The 14,771-nt window shown below is 42.2% G+C and overlaps 1 protein-coding gene across 14 annotated transcripts in view; it reads left to right on the forward strand.

The window, feature by feature from the left end:
- CADPS2 (calcium dependent secretion activator 2) overlaps window positions 1-14,771 on the forward strand; it is a 545,377-nt gene that overhangs the window by 179,142 nt on the left and 351,464 nt on the right. The gene's annotated exons all lie outside the window — the stretch shown is intronic.

A 14,771-nucleotide genomic window follows, 5' to 3' on the forward strand; every position in this document is an offset into this window, starting at 1 on the left:
GTTTTCTACTTCATTTCTTACTGACAGTCACAGTGGTTTCAAAACTTGCCTATACCTGTAGCTTTCATCTTCGGTTTAGCAACACATAGTGGATACAGAAGAGAAGGGTATGGGTCAGAAGGAGTTGAGAAAAAGAGTCAAGGATGACTCCTTGGTTTCTGACCTGGGCCAATAGGAGGTGATGATGTCCTTCATTGAGGTCGAAAATACAGTTAGATGAAGCAAGTTTAGGGTGGAAGGGAAGTTCAAATTTTTAGTATGCCGAATCTGAGGAACCCAAAGAACTTATAGGTGCTGTTCATTACACAGCTGAAAGTATAGGTCTGTGCTAATTAAATGAGATACTTGGAACAATATAGCAAAAGGCAATACTTAGTTGTTGTAATTTATTAACAAGACAATTCACATTAACTGTAATTTACTATTATGTGAAATTTAATGTTACTATTTTGGACCCGTATCTCCAATTACAAAGTTGTATGGCTTTTTCTCTCAAATGTGTAGCAGCCTGAGTGAGGCTGATGGCTGTGAAAGTGGCGATGAGGTAGTTGTGAAAATAGCAGCTACAATATACCAGGGTACCGTTACATGCACTTAACAGGTAGAAAGCCACTTAATCCTAACAGTAACTCTGAGGTAGATGTTATTAGTACCCCCATTCTTTAGATGAGGAAACTGAGACCCAGCCAGGCTAAGTAACTTGCCCAAAGTTAAACAGCCAGTATGTGGCAAAGCCTGTATCTGAACTTGGTCTGGTTCCACAGCTCCTGGTCTTAACCACTAGACTACAGGTAGCTTGAAAAGCTACTTTTTAAGTAAAGGAGAAAGTGTTTAGGTAAGTCTAGTGTTGAGGACTTTAAGGATGGGGCCTTGGAAGAAAAATCCCAGCTAGAGGCATTGAGAGTGCTAGCAGCAGGGTGGTTAAAGTGATAACTTGTGAGATCTCAAAATAAATAATTAGGAAAGAGGAGTGTGGGCAGGGGAGGGTGTGGGTAGGGTATGTCTGACTGAGTGAAGAAGGACACTTAGGCTCTAGGAAAGGATACTTCCATTTAGGAGGTACTGATTCTGGAATTGGTAGTTCTTTTGTGTAAAAACTTTAGTCAGAGGGGTTTTATAGAGCCTTCCTTTCCTCTGAAGTTGGAAAGGGGCAAAAAGTAATTTTTATAATTCTCTTAATAATGGCAGTTTGTTTTAAAAGTTCAGGCCTAGGAAGCACAGTTGCCTATTGAAAAGAACACCAAGCCTTTACATCAGGTGGCCTGCACATTCATATCCTTGCCCCGGGGCAGAGCATCTGGGAACAGTGATCCCCAGACCGGCAGCGTCAGCATCACCTGGACTTGCTGGAACTGCACATTCTTAGACCCCACCGCAGACCTGTGGAGTCAGGAACTCTGGAGGACCCAAAAGTCTGTTTTAACAAGTCTTCTAGCTGATTCTGCTGGACCTTCCAGTTTAAGAACCTCTTCTGTCGCAGAGGGTCAGTTCACTTTCACGGAAGGATGCATCATACAGTTGTAATCAGAAATAGCGTAAATGAAAATAATTGTGAATTTTAAAGCATGACACAAATAATAGTTGCTGTTAAGTTTTCTAGAGACACATGTAGGCATATTTCAGGTATCCAGCTGCTCTGATTTATGCATGGCTTGTGCATTAATGCTTGCTCCTTTTCTCTCCCAGCTCTGGTTTCTCTGCCACCGCTATCACATTGCCAAGGGAGTTGTGAGGAAATGAATAGATTTTAGATGGTTTATGAATTTCAAAGTAGAAAGATAGAAAAAAACCTGAGAAGCAGAAACAGCTTAGGGCAATCCATGCACTGGACTGAGTAGTCCGCACTGGAAAAGGATAGTGTTTAATACCACCTGTTCACTAAAGGTCTGAAAATAACATACTAAAACAGAGAGCTGTAGATGAAATTCAAAAAAGAATCATGTAAATTCCTCGGTTTGGATCCATAAAACCAGCTTCACAAATACTGGAGGGAGACTCAGTTTAGTATCTTTAACATTGTAGCTGAAAGTAAGTGCAAGAGGAGCACCATTGAGCATCTAAGCAGGCCATCTTAAGGTGTGTGGCCTTTCCTACTGCATTAATAGCAGCGTTGCTTCTGTAACTGGAATTGCTGTCCTTTTCTTCACATTAATGGTGCGATTTTACTTATGTGGCAAATTCACTGATGAATCATTTCATGCATTCATTCATTAAATATTGGTTTGCCCTGGAAATACAGGGGTGGATAAACCCAGTGCCCTCATGGAGCTTACTTTCTACTTTCTAGTGGAAAGAAATTATAAAAAAAAATAAATTTAATTTATTGGATAGTTATAAGTGCTGTGTAGAAAAACAAAACAGGATGGGAACTTGTCAGAGGCAGAGTTGCAGGTTTGTTTTTTTTGTTTGTTTGTTTGTTTTTAAAATTTATTTATTTATGGCTGTGTTGGGTCTTCATTTCTGTGCGAGGGCTTTTTCTAGTTGTGGCAAGTGGGGGCCACTCTTCATCACGGTGCGCGGGCCTCTCACTGTTGTGGCCTCTCTTGTTGCGGAGCACAGGCTCCAGACGCGCAAGCTCGGTAATTGTGGCTCACGGGCCCAGTTGCTCCGCGGCATGTGGGATCTTCCCAGACCAGGGCTCGAACCCGTGTCCCCTGCATTGGCAGGCAGACTCTCAACCACTGCGCCACCAGGGAAGCCCAGAGTTGCAGTTTTAAATAGAGAAGGCTTTGTCAAGAAGATGAACAACTGGACAAAGGCCTGAAAGGAGCGAGGGCCCTGTGCTAGAACACAGAGAAAAACTGGGGCATGTGCCAGGAGAGCCCTCACTCTTCTGATTGGTGAGGGGGCCCTGTCATCTGAGGAGTGTTTAACCTGGAAGGTTGAAGACAGTGTTAGCTGACTTGAACACCTGAAGAATGGCCTGGGGAGAATTTAGATGGTCTCTTCTCTTACAAGGGTTACAAGTAGGTAAGAGAGTGACAGCTAAAAGGAGAGTGTTGCCCCCTGTAAACAAAGAACTTTCAGGTAGTGGGTCCTGCCCATAGACAGGCCATTGCCCCCGAGAGCCAAGAGTTTCTCTTCCCTAAAGGAGTTTGGTGGTTTGGGTGTCGTTTTGATGGTGGTGGCAGTGGCGGTGGTGAGGGAATTCAAGCTCTGGAAGGGTGACTGGATTTATACCTTTGAAGTCTTGCACAATCCTGAAAATCACATGTTGAGATTAAAATCATTGTTATTCCACCCATAGTTGCCATCTGGTGGAAAAACAAATAACTGCAAGGTATCGTTCAACAGATATTTAGCGAGAGTCATTATATGCCAGGGAAATGTAGTTCAAAAGGTTTGGGGTTCATTTTTCTTTGACTTAACAGAATGTTTGCTTTTAAGATTGATTTACTTTCCAAAAATTCTTTTTTCATTTTGGAACTTTGTCTGCTTGTAGGCTCTTGGCTTATCAGGAGCAAATCACTCGCAATCCTCAAGATTCATGTTTTATAAACCTTCCATATCTGAAAGGACAGTAGCTCATTCTCTGGTATGCTGATAGTGTTGTGGAAAGTATAATTTGGTTTTTAGAAATATCTTCTCCCAATTTCTGTGTCAACGTTAGGACATCATCCATCTTCTCAAAAAAAAAAAAAAAAAAGTTTGAGATGATGTATCGGCAGCAAAGGACCTGTATTATTTTCAATCCATCGTGTATTATTTTGTAAAAACACAAGATCATGCATTTCACTCATTCTGAAATGTATAATGAAAATAATTTGGACTGAGGGAGGGGACGGATAGTTATGTGAAAGAAAAACTTGAGTAAAATATTATTTGTGGAATCTAGGTGGAAGGTAAATGTCGGAACAAAAGAGATCGTTTGCTGTGGGTTTTAGCTTAATGATTTCTTCACATTTGATAAAGGAATAGGATCAGTTAAGTCAGTGATTTTCAAACCACTACAGACTTTTTTCAGCTTTTCTGTATGTTTGGACATTTTCATAACAAAATGTTGGTACAAAATCATGTATTGGGATGTCATGGCAATGCCACGTCACTGCAAGTTTCTACAGACATACTCTCTGTACTTGTTGGGGGACAGGTAACAATCCATGGCATTGGTCCACGGATCACACTTCGCATAACTGATTAAAAGCTTATTTTACTGTATTATTTCATATAATACTCAAAACACTGTTTGAAAAAAGGGATATAATTCCTATTCCACCAGTGGCGAAACTGACTGAGAACAGTTGAGTCTCTCAGCTTGTGTCACACCTTGAACACTCAGGTCTGATTTCCTTCCAGGTTTTGGTACATTCTTTCCTCGTTGAGAGGAGAGCAGTGCAGCAGACGTGAGGGTGAGGTGAACTGCATTACGCAACCGGGGTTGGAATATTGTAAAGATGGCAACAGCCCATTTTCTTCTATACAATAAAGATAAATGATTTTAGGGATTTACTGAACATTAGGTAGTATAAGACTGTAAATGTAATATACATTTTAAAAATTTACTTTCTATATCATTATAATGAGGGCAAACCGCCCCCCCCCCCCAAAACAGACAAACAAAAAACCTCTTCATAGAATAGGCAGAACAAGGCAGCCCAACCCAGGAGCTTTCAGAGTTTTCTAAAATTTTCTATAATACCATGAAACATCGAATGAAACAGGGGAAGGGTAAGGGGATGGATTAGGAGGGGGTGATGCCTTCTTTCACTGTATGTATGCATATAGAAATTGACTTCACAAATTTACATTTATCATGGTCCCTTTTCCACTGTGAACATGATCTTTTTTTCCCATTAAGACTTTCAGTCTCTGCAGATTGGAAGCCCAGCTAGTGCTCAGTGATTGTGCTTCTCTGTTTATATTTGTGCTCGGAGTGAGTGGTTTGGTAAATTCTTCACTTTCTGGCTCTGTAGTTACAGGGTTAAGGAGAATTTGCCATCGGCTTAGGGAGATTTAAGCTAATCATTGAGTTGGAAGATATCTATAAAGGAAGACTAAAGGATCTGCTATGAGCTAATATTAGAAGAAAAAAGTTTTATAAAAACCTTGTAATATTGATGATGGGAAGAGCATGTGTATTTTTTTTCCCCCAAAAATAGTCTTATACTTCTCAAATCACATTTATGTTCATTTGGATGTAAACTTGCCTCAATTCCTACCTGCAGACAGTGCGAGAAGCCTTTGGTAGTTTAGGGGGTTTAGATTTGCTTTAAGGGCTTTAGAGTTGATATAAGGGATTTAGATAAGTTATAAGGCAGGGTCTTTTGTGAGCACCTGCTTCCTAGTTTACAGATAAAGGTCTAGACATATCACTTACCTATATGTTTTTTTAAAAGATTGCTATCAGTTTTAAGGTATGATTTCTTAACATTTGAAAAGGGAATGGGATTGGTTAACTCAGTGGTTTCTAAACCTTGGGAATTCATGGATAAAAAAAAAAACACCAATGTCAAATATAGCCTCTTATTTTTTTGCCAAGAAAGATCATTAACCACTACAACAAAAAAACTAACCCACAATCTATTGTTAATAACATTGTATTGCATAGAAGTGACTTGTACTTATGATTTCTACTGTTAAAATATGGAGGAAATTTAGCTTTATTAGAATTACTTTGTAATCTTTATGTTCATTTCTTTACATTGAATCAGTGAAAACCTCATTCCACACTGGTCAAAACTCCCCCCCTTTCGGATTTAATAACTTTCCAAAATCCATTATGACTATAAGGACCTCATTATTTTCTGTAAAATTTGAATATCGAATGATACCAGACCCTGCAGAGGCTTTAAAGGTGCAGTTCTAATGCAGTTCATGGTCTAAGCAGGGGAGAGATGCATTGATGCTGTACAGAATTTGCTTGCTTGAGGACAGGTATATTTCATACCTTCAGAGAGGACGGGAAGTGCTAAGAAGGCACAGGATGAAGACCTGGCATAAGCTGGGGAAAGCGTCACAAAGGAGCAGAGGATACCAGGAGTACATTCTACCTCCTCGTTCTCTTCATTCTATCGGCTCCTTGCTCTATCCCTCTCAGTTTAATGAGCCATAAGTTGATCAATCACCACACTTGATTGCATGGTCTGGGCTTAGATTTTCACTCCTTTACAATCTGGCTATGTGACCTCGGACAAGTGTCTTTACCTCTCTATGCTTTTGTTTCTTACCTTTAAAACAGATACTAACACCTACCTTATGTGTTTGAGGGTTAATATATATAAAGCCCCTAGAGTAAATTTTAGCTGTTTTCAAAATGCAGTCTTGATCATGTGACTCCCTGACAAATATTTGGATGGCATTCCCTGCTCTGGGGATAAAGACCAGATACCTTTCCAAGGCTTATAAAGCCTGTCCCTTCTCTCCAGTCTCTTCTCATACCTCTACAGCCTCATTCCCTTCACTGAAGCCCGCTGAGACCAGCTGTCTCCCACCCCACCACATGGTCCCTTGGTCTCCCCTCATTTCCCAACTGATTCCTCTTGGTCTTCATACCTCCATTCACCTCCTCAGGGAAGCCTCTGTGACCTCCTCAAATAGATTCAAAGTCTTGCTACAACCGCATAGCACAGGGAGATCAGCTCTGTGCTTTGTGACCACCTAGAGGGGTGGGATAGGGAGGGTGGGAGGGAGGGAGATGCAAGAGGGAAGAGATATGGGAACATATGTATATGTATAACTGATTCACTTTGTTATAAAGCAGAAACTAACACACCATTGTAAAGCAATTATACTCCAATAAAGATGTTAAAAAAAAAAAAAAAAAGTCTTGCTACAGACTCTTATGGTGCCAGAAATGCTCAGTAGTATACATCAAGCTGCAGTCATTTTAGTTCGTGTAGTTTGTTTCTTCCACTATAAGTTCTGTGAAGGCAGCAAACCCATGTCATTTTGCTCACCAGTAAATCCCCAGCACTGAGCACATTGCCCAGCAGGGAGTATGTTTTGATAAATATTTATGGAACAAGTGGATGAGGTACGGTAAGGGGGAGGAAGCTTGTAGAGAATGTCAAAGGCTAAACAAGCGGTTCCCTTTATTGGAAGAGAAAATATGTTCTCAGGAACAGTGGAAGAGAAGGCTGGAAAGGTAGGTTGAGGGAGACTTGGATGGGTGAAGAGACTGGCACAACAGGGTGCCAACAGGGAATAATCCATTGACTGGCTTTAGGCGTGAGAAGTGACCAATAGGAAATACTGGTATTTATGCTGGAAAACTGGGAATTATTTGATATCTAGTAAAATCAAATTCATCAGTGTTACAAAAAAATTGATCATGAATTGATAACACCTGAAAAATAGTTTAAGTAACTGTTTCTGGGCTTCCCTGGTGGTGCAGTGGTTGAGAATCTGCCTGCCAATGCAGGGGACACGGGTTCAAGCCCTGGTCTGGGACGATCCCACATGCCACGGAGCAACTAGGCCCGTGAGCCACAACTACTGAGCCTGCGCGTCTGGAGCCTGTGCTCTGCAACAAGAGAGGCTGCGATAATGAGAGGCCCGTGCACCGTGATGAAGAGTGGCCCCCGCTTGCCACAACTAGAGAAAGCCCTCGCACAGAAACGAAGACCCAGCACAGCCAAAATAAATAAATAAATAAATAAATAAATAAAAAATTAAACTTAAAAAAAAAAACTGTTTCTCCATGGGCCACATAGATTATTAGAATTATTAGACAATATTTTATTTGTCATTATTAAGGAGAAAAAGGCACCTCTTTGAAGTGGGGCTCTTGTACTTTCTCAGCGTTTTCCTGGCTGAACACACATTGGCAGCCTTCCCAGGAACCATCTCATAGATGACCACAATGATTTGGCAAGCAGATAATATTTTTCTCATCGTTATACAATCCTTTTGAGTCAAAGAAGCAATGCATGTTTCAGATCAAAAGCAGTTATGTGAACAATAAGTACTTTTGTAGAAAAGTGTATTTGAGGTTTTATTTGGACAGCTGAGCAGACTTACCCTCTGCAGACACAGCTGCTTGTTGTGGTATCACCACATTTCAATTTTGTTATTAGTTCACCATGACTTTAAGATATTCAGTAACTTCTTTGGTCTCTAAGCTGAGCAGGTGAATGGGAAGGGTGGCAGTTGGTGGTTCTCAGAGGGCCCTGTACAAGTTAAAGCCCAGTAAAATGTGGAGAAAGGTAGCATATGTGGTATATTATTTTTCTGATGTCTGGATCAGAACACCCCACCCTCACCCTGCCACGCCAGTTGTGTATTCAATTGCTTGTGTATTCAGTGGCCTTTTCACAAGGAGGTCACTGATTGGTAATTCCACATGTGTTGGCCAGCACCCAGCAAAATATATGGTGTGCAGGGGTGAACCCTTGGTAGGAGTGGGGTATAGTGGGGTGGAAGAGTGGGTAAGAGGAATAAAGAAATGTTGCTTTTGGATTCCAAAGGCAGGGATTCAGTCTCTGTTCTCCCAATAACTTTGTGATCTTGAGCTGGTCACTTCTCAGCCTGACCACTTCATCTGTAAAAGAGAATGATAATGGAGAAAGAGACAGGGTGATGATGAGGATGAAAGGAGATAATATATGAAGAGCTCTAGGGAGACAGAATATCTGCTCATTGGTGGGTGTGTGGATACACTAAGTTCCCGTGGCCGCTTCTGCACCAGGATGGCCCCCTGCTATGTGTTCCCCGGACAGAAGTTCATTGAGGATCCTGGGGCCTAGAGCGGAAAGCTGGCGTATGTGCACGCTCGGCTTGGAGAGCAGCATCTAGGACTAGCCTTTGCACGTGGTCACACTTTACCTGCCTTTAACTTGATAACTGTTCTTATGAAAGGACACAGGATTAAGATAGCTGATATCTAATGAGACTAAATCCATCATTGTTACAGTTTCATAACTGATAACATCTGAAAAATTTAAAACTGTCATTTCTGCAAGAACAGCACAGATGGAGAATTAGACAATATTATGTTTTTGGACAATAAACATCTTATTTTTCTCACAAAACTAGTTCTCTGTGGCATCACTCATTGTGCCTCCTTCCCTCTGAGATATCTTTCCCTCTCCCGTTCATATGGACAAGGTTCGTGTCCTATACTTTCTTCTGTAAGCATGTAGCTGAAACTCAGTAAACCGTACTGGTTAATTGTTTAAAGTATGCAGTTGCATGGAGGTGGAGATACAGTGGTGAATGAAACAGTCTTTGGCTTCATGGAGCTTACTGTCTAGTGAGTAAAAAGTAAGATGGTTGGGGCTTCCCTGGTGGCGCAGTGGTTGAGAATCTGCCTGCCAATGCAGGGCACACGGGTTCGAGCCCTGGTCTGGGAAGGTCCCACGTGCCGCGGAGCAACTGGGCCCATGAGCCACAACTACTGAGCCTGCGCATCTGGAGCCTGTGCTCCACAGCAAGAGAGGCCGCAACAGTGAGAGGCCCGCTCACCGCAATGAAGAGTGGTCCGCACTCGCCGCAACTAGAGAAAGCCCTCGCACAGAAACGAAGACCCAACACAGCCAAAAATAAATATAAATAAATAAATTAATTAATTTAAAAAAAGAAAAGTAAGACGGTAATAGAATTTGCAGTTAAGTATTACAGTTACAAAGTGACTTTAAAGGAAAAAGAAAGGGTGCTAGGATTGCATACAAACAACATAGGATATGGCTGATTCAAGGTGATTCAGGGAATCACTGAGGGTCAACTGAGCAGGGATCTGAATAGTTGCTAGGAGGTAAGTTGGTGGTGGTGAGATGGACAGTGTGAAATTTTTGAAGGAAGGATGGTGGAGGTCGGGGCATGGACATTCAGTGAGAGAGAGATTTGTGATGAAGCCAGAGTGATAGGTAGTTAGGAGCCAGTTGAAGTGTAGGGCCTCAGAGGCCTTGCTGATGACTTTTGGTGGAAAGTCAGCAAAGAATTTTTAAGCTGGAGAAGAATTTAAACGGCCAGATTTAAAAAAAAAAAAAAAAAAAGATTAACTTGATACCAGTGAAGAGGATAAGTTGGGGAAAATGAGAGTAGAGTGGCTATCAGGAAAATTTCTAAGGCAGGAAGACCATTTGAGAGGCTGTTGTTCTTAGCCAGTTGAGTCACAGTGAGGGGCAGGAACAGCTTCCGTGGAGTGTGAAGAAGTGAGGAAGGATTTCAGAGGAATTTCAGGGTGAGCAGGATCAGCTTAGTGACAAGGTTTAGTGACAAGTTGTATGTTGGGAAATAAACATGGAGGAGATGGTGGAGTTGAGAATGGTTTCCAGGTCTCTCCAGGAGGGAAATAGGTATTGATACTCATTGAAGCAGGTAAGCAGGAGGTCGAGCAAATAATGGGAGAAGTCATGAATCCCATTTGAAATTTGTTAGGTTTAGGGTGTCAGTGGGACGTGTCAGGAGAGCCGATGGGTGGTATTGGAGATGCAAGTCTGAAGCTGAAGTGAGATGAGGAAGGGTTGGTGGATCACCCTTTGTGATGGTGTTGGGATTGGGAACATGTGCAAAGTGGAGCACCTCAGACCTAACGATGGATGGGATGGAACCTTAGCGAGGACACAGGGAGGAACAGCCTGCTGATGATGGTAGACCTTCCTTTCTCCTCCACATCTAGGGCCAGGAGGGCTGTTCCTCATTCCTGCTTTCAGATCATTGCTCTTCCTCCCTCAGGCGAAATCTCTTTTGCCTTCTGGAGTGCATTCCTGTTCACTATTACCACTTACTACACTTTCAGTTTTTCGGTGTTTATCCATCTCCTGGTTCCTCTCCCATGGGCATCCGTATCTTAGGAAGCCTGTGATCCAGGTGCCTATCTAAATTCTCTTCTTTAGCCTTAGAGGATTCAGTGTCTATAGATAGTCATCACTTTTTTCAACAAACCTTCATTGAACTCTTACTCTAGGCAGGCACTGTGTTAGGCACTGGGTTCACTAGAAAACAAGACAAAGTCACTGCTCTGGTGGCTCTTATATTTTGGGGAGACATACAGTAAATACATATCTGGTAGTGCTGTGTGCTAACAAGAAAAACAGATCAAGATAAAAGGGTGTGATGATGAATAGGGGGAAGGGGTGGGGCTTCCTCTGAGGAAATGATGGTACTGACACCCACGTGAAGTAAGGGCGTAAACCATGTGGATATATGACGTGAATAGGATAGAATACAGTGTAAACCATGTATTATCTATTGCTGTGTAACAATTTATCCCGAAACATAGCAGTTTAAAACAGTAAATGCGTGTTATCTCACATGCATTTCTCAGGATTAGGAATCTTGAGAGAGGCTTAGCTGGATGTTTCTGCTCCGGGTCTCTCGTGAAGTTGCAATCAGGCTGTCTGCTGAGATCACACTCGTGGCTCAATTAGTCATGAATTTGCATTCCAGTCCATTCCCGTGGTTCTGGGCTGACCTCAGTTCATTGAGGGCTGTTAGACCGAGGGCTTCAGTACCTTGCGTCACAGCGACTTGCAGCCCCCGGGCATGTGATGGGAGAGCGCACTGCAGGCTTCCATAAACTAATCTCAGAAGTGACGTACCATCACTATTTTCTGTTATCCATACCTTAAGCTGCCTCTTTTTCCTGACTTGTCTCCCGCATTGTCTACATGTCGTTTCCCAGTTCAGCTTTTTGCCTTCCTCTCATTTCCCTTTTCATCCAAGCTTTCTAGAAGGACAGTTTATATTGAGTTGGCCGTTCATTTGGGTTTTTCCATAAGACGTTACGGAACATCTTATGTAACGTCTTATGGGAAAACCCAAACGAACTTTTTGGCCAACCCAATGTTTGCTGTCTTAACTTTATTACAACTTGTCCTTTTCTCCTTCTGCAGATCAGTTCCTACTCTTTACCACTCTACTATCTTCTCTGCCAAAGGTGACCAGATGGTGGTAGAGGCAATCAAATTTCTGCTGATTTGAGCTGATTTCCCTTGTGGTACTTGATTCTCTCTCTCTCAGGACTCTCTCCCCTCTTGATTGCTAATGTGTCGTATTTCTCCTTCTGCTTCTGACATTACCAGCCTCCCCTGGATCCAGTTTTTCTGCCAGCTTTGTAAATATAGGTATTTCATGGAGTTCTGTTCCTCACTCTGTTTTTACTATACTTGGTCTTCAAAGCTGACCTCTACCAAAACTAAACTAGTAATCCAGGACCATGCCCCCCATATACCCACCACCATTTACAAACAACACACACACACACACACACACGTTGTTCCACCTGTATTTTTTAATTATTTTTAGCTAGTGGAATCCAGACACCCCAGTAAAAACTGTGAATCATATTCTCCCTGCCTTTACACATTCTGTAACTCACCAGGATATGTTGATTGTCTCCCAGCTGTCTCTCCTCTGCCTCTCTCTCTTTAGCCCATGAGGTGCCCTAGATCAGGCCCTTACTGCTTTTCACCTGGTCTCCAGATAACTGATCCCAATCTCTGTTCTGGTCAGTTGTCATCTACCCTTGATGCTGCCACCGGTTACTTGTCTAAATCGTGCTTCTCAGTATGTCAGCACCGAGGTTACCTAGCCATCATCACCTCCTGACCCACCGGCAGAGCTCAGACTCCTTGCTTGGCACACGCTGCATTTGGCCATCTGGTCTCTGTTGGTCTGATTGGCACAACTTGTGTTCCATTCACCCTTATATTTGATGCTCCTGAAGTGTAAAAATTCTTACGTTTCCTTCAAAAGGTCATGCGATTTTATGCTTCATGCTTTTTCCCTCTTTTATTTTCCTGAAACGTATTTTCTTCTCCCTTTTCCCCTTACTCAACCCACAGGTCATTCAAATCACAGGTCCTTTGTCCTGTTCCCCTCTCCTCCCCAACCGTGCCCCCCAGATAACAGAGTTAATAACTTCCTTTTCTTTCCCCCCACCTTTGCATAGGTCTCTGTGATTGCTCCCGCCCTCTGTTTTACTGTGTATCCTGTCTCTCTCAGGCAGTGTGAGCTGTTTGAGGGCAGGGTCTTTGGCTTATTTGTCTTTATGTCTCCAACACCTAGCAGAATGCCTGACATGTTGTTACCACTTTGTAAATGTTGATTAAATAGCATGCAATTGGACTGAGTTAGTATGGCTTTAGGTATGGTTTTACAGAGGAAATTAAGTCTCCAAAAACCTAAGTTCATCAGCACCCTTGCTTCAAAAACAGTTCGGTTATTTGGTAGAATTTAGCACTGACAGACAGGAGAGGTTGAAAAAAATGAAATGCCTCCTAACTTAGAGTATTAGATATCAAGCAATTAAAAGGTTTTCTGAAGCCAATTGTAAGGCATTTATGTTGTGCTTTAAAAATATCTTGCCATTCCAGCTTTATACAATTACCAAATTTTTAAAAGTTGTTTCAATTTCAAATATTTTCTCTTAGATATAATGTCCCATGCAGCATTTCAGTATTTCTGTATCACGGTGCAATCTGGAGACAGAAACCACATGATAATTGATCAGGGAAAATTTGTTATAAACAATGAGGGGTTGGCTACAATGGGCAAGGGAAACTAAAGAATATAGGAGTAGCAGGTACAGGGAGCAGAGCACTCAAGGAAGGAGCAAACCTGGAAAAGGCTGGGGTCCAGACCTCATTGGAGAAGATGTGGTGTATCCTACCGGATGGCAGGCAAGTTCACTGCAGTGCCGCGCCGGTAGGACTCACGGGAGCCTGCCTTCTGCAGTGCTGCACTGCACAACTGCCCGGGAATCTGCCAGTGTGGGCGCGCCCTGCGAAGCCATCCTTGGGGTCTGAAGAGAAGCTGCCCCGGGGATTGGTGCCACGTGCCTCCAGGTATAAGAAGAGAACCGGGAACCAGGGCCCTTCCTCCTCCAATGTCCCTCCAGCACCCTCTAAAACTGTACCAGTGGCAAGGCCACAGGAAGACAGCCCTGGAAAGCAGTGGATTGACGACTGGCGCAGCCCGCCCCCTCTGACTACTGGGCCTCCGTACGTTCCCATTTAACAAGATACAGCTGTAACGGAAATTAGAAAAATTATGTCCGTATAACATTTATCTTGAAGTCTAGTGCCCAACAAGAGTAGTGCAATTAGATGAGGCTGAGAAAGAAGATGGAGAGAGACCCCTGTGTGTTTAGAGGTAGTTAAATAGCATTTTTAGATAAAATATTAAATATCTAAATTTTATTTTCCTTCATCTAAATAAATTAAAGACACTATTCTTATACTTGGGGCTTAAGAATTAGTTTTGGCTTAGAAACGTAAAAAATAAGAGTCTTTTTGACTGTAATTGAGCCACAGCTAGTAAAAAGAGAGGAAGCACTGTGTGTATATGTCATGCATCTTTGCCTAGTGTAAAATTCACCACTCCTAATTCAGTACGTTAGTTAACCAAAATATTCAAGAGTCAGAAATCCTCTCTGGCCATTGAGCAAAGATAGGAAACAATATTTTGTACGAATGGTCTGAAAAGAGGAGAAATTAAGTGGGGAAAAGGTTTGGGACCTGGTAGCTGAGATGCCAGTCACTGGGACAAATGAGGCTGCTTTGCACAGACCACACATGCTGTTTGCCCACATGCAGACAGACATGGTAGTAGCATTAGAGCAAATAGTGGGGTCATAATTTGGGAGTACCTCAGTATCATGAGTCAGTTCTTAGGGAAAAGATTGACATGAATTTTTGTTCCATAAGCCATAACAACAGATATAACTCATGGGGGCTGCATTAAATAGTCCTACAGGTTCTTTGGAAGAAGTTTTTGTTATTATAGGAAGAAAACAGGAATAAAATCAGTCTCATATGACCCATAGAGGATTCTTAGGAATATTGATGACAGAATAGATGTTTCATGAATCTTGGCTGATACTTGTTGAT

This window comes from Balaenoptera acutorostrata, chromosome 7 (assembly GCF_949987535.1).
Source record: "Balaenoptera acutorostrata chromosome 7, mBalAcu1.1, whole genome shotgun sequence".
Classification (NCBI taxonomy): Eukaryota; Metazoa; Chordata; class Mammalia; order Artiodactyla; family Balaenopteridae; genus Balaenoptera; species Balaenoptera acutorostrata.